Here is a 6206-nt window from a genome sequence, read left to right on the forward strand (position 1 = left end):
AACCTCAGCATGCAATTTTTTTCCTTATTAAGTAGAGAACTTTTACCTTTTCACTTAAAGAAAGCACTTTTCGGCTTCTCTTTGGCATATCCAAATTTCCAGCATCACTACTCTGCACTTTGGAGTCATTTTTAAGTAAAATAAGGGTGATCACAAGCACTGTGATACCGTGACAGCTGATCTGATAATCAAGATGGCTACCAAGTGACGAAATAGCGTGGGTACACTGGACAAAGGGATGATTCATATCCCGAGCAGGACAGAACAGGATGGCAAGAGACTTCATTATACTACTCAGAACAGTGAACAATTTAAAAATTACAAATTGTCTATGATCATGCTACCCTGAACAAGCCCGATCCCATCTGATCTCAGAAGCTAAGCAGGGTCGGGCCTGGTTAGTACTTGGATGGGAGACCACCTAGAAATACCAGGTGCTGTAGGCATAAAAAATAAAAAAAATAAGGGATTGTAAACTGACAAGGTCCTTGCAATCTGTGAAGTCAACCCAGGGTTACCTCATCTAAAAAAATAAAATAATAAAATAATAATAAAAATTAAATTAAATTAAAAAAATAAAAAGTATAAATTGTTCATTTCTAGAACTTTTCATTTAATATTTTTGGACCAATGTTGACTGTAAGTAACTGAAACTGCGGAAAGCAAAACTGCAGTTAAGAGTGTACTACTGTGTATCCGAACATTATTTCTTGGTTTTATGATCTTCATGGCATGGGGCAATGTGACCTAAATCCATTAGAAGATCTAGCCATCCCACCTGGCACTTTAATCAATACACCGTTTTCAAATTCAACAAAAGCAATATTATGATTCCCAAATACGAAATATTTCTTTGAAACCAGAGAACCGAGAAGCTGATGGCATCATCCCATGAGTCCCCTTTGGTAAGTTATTAAGGAATAAAATACAGTTTGGAGGGTAACGGTGAGGATCTAGTGTTGAATTTTCTTGGATGTTCCATGACCAGATTTCTGTTTGTAACAACAGTGTCTCATTGTTTTGACTTCTTTCCTTTGTTAGGAAAACTATGGCACATTTTAGGTATTGTATCAGAACCTGTTTTTGCACACTGCATTTTCACTGGTTTATCACAAGATAAACATTTCTTTAACTGTTTTAGGTGTTTGTCAATAAAACCAGTTCTTTAAATCAGCAGTCCCCAACCTTTTTGGCACTAGGGACCTATGCTCCTATGAGAATCTAATGCCTGATGATCTGAGGCGGAGCTGAGGTGGTGATGCTAGCACTGGGGAGCGGCTACAAATACAGATGAAGCTTCACTAGCCCCTTATCTCCTGCTGTGTGGCCCGGTTCCAAACAGGCCATGAGCTGGTACTAGTCTGCATCCCAGGGGTTGGGGACTCTTGCTTTAAATAAAACAGAAAACTTCATCCTTATCTTCATGGCCAAAACAAACAAAACTGAAAAACAAAACAAACAAACAAGGAAAAAAAACAAACACCAGGATATAGAGGACTCTCTTCCAATTTTGTGATTCATGTTGTAGATATAAATTTAATGACAGTTTGATATCATTGTTTTGAGTTAAATATAATAAATGCGATAAACAAGACAAACTAGCTCTTAAAGGGTCTCCCCGAGCAAGGCTATCCTTAATAGTTCCTTATTACTATCAATAATTAAGTGGTCAACAATTACGTTCTGTTTAATAATTAAACTAACACAATTATAGCATCATGCTGTCAATTGTTAGCCCCTCTTTACTAAAAGATTACTTTTTCCCAAAGCTTTAGTGCTAAGCAACTATGAAAAATTTCGAAACCACATTTTTTCTTATCTAGCAACTAGACCATTGACTCCTCACAGACTTCGGTAAAAACAAAAATTTAAAATAAATTATGCTTAATTTATATTTCTTAATATTTCCCCTAATTTCATTCCTCTTCATGTTGCCTCCCTTCATTGTAAAATTATTATTCACAGAAAACAGAAACCCTCCTGGACTCTTTGCTTTTCTGCTTTCTCACTTCAGGATTTAAAATATGCAAGTGACTTTATAATCAGGGAAGAAAATACAATTACGCCTCTCAACTTGTAGGAGGGACAGTTGTTATATCCTTGCCACAGGGAGATTTCATCACACCCAGAATCTGCATTGAATGTCTTTTTAATAAAGCTAGAAGAATCTCTATTTCAGGAAAAGACATCAATCTCCAGGAGAAGATGGACTACTGTTCTAGTGCACCCTGGTTGCAGTAGTGGGTGATAAAGATTAACGTTAAACATAATCTTTACAGGGTGGCTACTTGTCCTTATACCCACAATCTTTTTTTTTATTATTGTGGTAAAACACACATAATGTAAAATTTACCAATTCAACCATTTTAAGGTGAACAATTTGGTGGCATTAAGTACATTGGCTCACTACAATGAGTACAACAGTACAATATTGTGCAACCATCACCACTATCTAGTTCTACAAGTTTCTCATCATCTCCAAAGAAAACTCTTTACCCATTGTACCTACAATATTTTAAACCTGGATTGGGATTGGGTTTGGGATTGGGATTGGGTTGGATTGGGTTGGATTGGATTGGATGCTTGGATTGGGATCAGAATTTCTTTAACTCCTCCCTTTCTCATCTCCAATAGATGATTAGAGATCAAAGTATGAGCTCTGAAATCTGATGACCTGCATTTAAATTCTGTTGCTGGTGCCATCTTGGACAAATACTCATTCTCTCTGAGTGTAATTGTCATCACCTACGAAATGAGAGCAATCAGAAAATCTTTTACAGGGTTCTAAGAAATAACTATAGCACATACCACTCATTCATCTCAGGGTCCGGCAAACATTCAGAGCTCAATATATGCTTCATATATTAATTAGTTTATATTTTTTATCATACCTTCCATGTAGCAAGCACTATTCTAAATGCTATGTAATTATGAGCTACTTTAAAATTCTTAGCAATCCCAAGAGGTAGTTGTTATAACCAACTTCATTTTACAGCTGAGAAAATTGAGGCACAAACAGGTTAAGTCACTTGCCCAAGGTCATGCAGCTCATGGGTGGAGGAGCCGGGATTCCAACCTCCAGCGGCCATGTTCTTAGCTACTATGCCATACTGCCTCTACATTATTACTTTTAGTTATCGTGCTCACCTCAAATGCAAATGGTTAGCCTTTCCTTACCATTTTTTTCCTACTTCCTAAAGAAATTTAATGTCAAAAATAGAGACCATCCATATTCTTGCTTTTCTCATACAGTATCTTAAAGTGTTCCTGTGTACTCTGGCTATTTCTTTTTTCATTAAATGTGTGATTTTCATCAGACTTGACATGCAATTTTGTTTGTTATTTTGCCCCATGTTATGGCATAATCATGCAAGAAAAAAAATGTATTCCCCCCAAAAATGTGATCTTAATACTTGAATTACTAGTCAGCTTCTTGTACTCTTATCCCTTTATGTAGGTACACTATACACCCTACACCCTGAGTGACAGGCCCTGTGTGGCTGGTTACCTCACATCACACCAAGAATTTGCATTTAATTTTGTGTATAACAGTGGTTAGAACTCGGAAGTTTGGCACTCTGCCAGGTACACCACAGCTGTGGTTCTTTAGTTCATCCTAAGGCAAAGGGCACCAGTGCAGGACTGCCCCAGTCATGGGGTAGTGGAGAAGAGAGACAATGGAAAAACCATCGCATTAGCTTCAAAAGTCCAAATTTTACAGAGCATGAGAGAAATCAAAATTAACTAAGCACATGTGCACGCCAGTGTGTGGATGAGATGGCTATCTAACAAATACCACTTTCACTTATGTAAATTATTGGCAGAGATCTACATATTTAAACAAAGCAAGTCTACTGGAAATCTAGGGCAAGATGCTTCAAATACATGATAAAGAAAAAAAAGTACAGATTCTGATAAAATAAATTTCCCTTGAGGCACAATTGTTTTCCTTGGAACCTTCAAAGAGCTTCATATTACTTGGAGGTATGTCAAGTTCAATTTTTTTCTTTTTTCTTTAATTACAAAAGAAATACGTGCTTACTGTAAAGAGTTTAAACAATACAGAAATTTATAGAGTAAAATAAAACTCCTCTTACCATCACCATCTTCCAACCCTAGTCCTCAAAGGCAACCTGCCAACACTTTAGACTAAAACCTTCAGATTCCTTTTCTATTTTTTCACATAAGCAAGTATTTTTTTGCACATATGCAAACGTGTATGGATATGCAAATGAATATGCATGCATATATACGCAAATACATAAAAATCTTACTTTTGTTTTTGTTATTCATAGGACAAAAGCATAAAAAAGACTAGATTGCAGCAGAAGTTGAAAACATATTGGGTTTCCTATTAAGAGCTGCTGAAGCCTAGAAAATAACATTAAACTGAAAAGGAATACAGAGAAAAGGTTAAAATAAACAGATCTTTTAGCTAAGAATACAAAACATCAGTCAATAACTAACATTATATATATATCTATCTAACTCTAAACCATGGCCAATTTAGTTTGATTGGTTAAATAACCACTCCTTTTCATCAGAATTAGGTCAATGGTACCACTAGCTTGAAAGATTTATGTTAGGTGATGAATACTAGGAATAGAAACATTTGACTGCATAAACTCATTGTTATCATTTGCATTTCTTGCTTCTTTGATTTGACATTCTCCCCAACAACTTTGCTCATGCACTGCCCCCGGGCTCTAAATATTCTTCCCCCACCCCTACATCTCCCACCACCTACCTAAAGCTTATTTGTGTGTCAAGCAAAAGATTATTTTCTACCACCCCTGGAAAGACCTTCTCATCACTCTGATCCAGGGAGATGGCTTTGCCTTGTAAATCGTACATGGTGGGGTTTGCCACTTTGTGATCAACAGACCATTTTGTGTGTTAGCTTGACTTTGTCCCTAACTAGACCACATGCTTCTGAGTAAGGGTAACTCAGGCAGTTCCAGGTTACCTGGAACAATACATCTAGTACGCATTAAAAAGATGTTAGGCGAGAAATTTTTTTAGTTGCCACTGATGGTAGCCAGATATTGACCAGTATTCTTGATTTAAACCTCAAATAAGAAATCAAAGACAATTTCCCCAAATCTTACAGATTCTGGATTCTAGGATAAAGAAAATTAGCATGCTAACCAGAGTATCTTAACTCAGGGTCCTCTGAAATTATGAGCAACACTGGGTATGTGTGTCAGGGGAAGGTGTGGTGGGGAGAGAGTCCATAGCCTTGCTCAGATGCTCCACAGGTCCTACACCTCAAAAGGCTTAAGCAGCATTATTTAAGTCATACAATAGGCACAAAGAAAAGAATCTGGGGAAAGCGATGGCTTTTGTATGGCAGTGCAGGGCTTGGATAACACTAAGGGCTTTGCCTCTTTCCACAGGTGGAAGAGTATGTGGGAGCATTTGTGTTCACCCCTCCATATCAACCAGCTGCTCGAATGCTTGACATTAATAAACTATCTACCTTCTGCAATTTTTCAATGAGTTGAAAAATATCCAGTCATGATCACCTACTCCCTTTACAGCAGAGAGAGTTATAATGAGAAAAATGCCTCCGACCAGAGAGGGTTTACATAAAAATGAGGTTTGCACCTTAATATGATCTCAAACCTAGTGACACCGTTCCACATTCAGTTAAACACACACACACACTAGAGCAAATTCCTCTTTCTGTTGATATGTGCTTATGCATAACTGGTATAAATGGTTCTTATAACAAAACATGGCCTGGAAAGCCATTTATAACCTTTCAACTCCTTAGAGGACATTAGTAAGAATGACTCTAGAGTATAATACCCAAGCCAAAGAGAAGTCCAGTAAGTGCTGCTCATCATTTCTGAAACTTGTCATGCAATAGAAAAAACAACGTCAGTTGCTCTGGCTTAAATTAGAACTGGTTTCCCACTGAGTAGTATGTTAAATCTTTGGCAGAATAACAGATGATGCCTTAGACAATCACACATCCATCTTGGAATGAGACTGAACCCAGGAGTATTTAGACATATCTTGATTTCAAATGATGAAAGCAATTACCTCTTTACAAAACTGGAACAAAGTCTGTATTTCCTGCCATATATGTGACCTTGGGCAAATCAATTAATCATATTTTCCTTATTTGTAAAATGAGAGAGTTGAATTCTGTCCCCTCAGTTCTCTTTTAGCTCTAGTATTCCAAATCTTAAGTATCACTT

The 6206-nt window shown here is 37.0% G+C and overlaps 1 pseudogene; it reads left to right on the plus strand.

Annotated features, from left to right (window-relative positions):
- The first annotated feature begins 327 nt into the window (after positions 1-327).
- On the plus strand, positions 328-446 carry LOC120599544 (uncharacterized; annotated as a pseudogene).
- The last annotated feature ends 5760 nt before the right edge of the window (positions 447-6206 follow it).

This window comes from Pteropus medius, unplaced genomic scaffold, assembly GCF_902729225.1.
Source record: "Pteropus medius unplaced genomic scaffold, Ma_sr-lr_union100, whole genome shotgun sequence".
Taxonomy (NCBI): Eukaryota; Metazoa; Chordata; class Mammalia; order Chiroptera; family Pteropodidae; genus Pteropus; species Pteropus medius.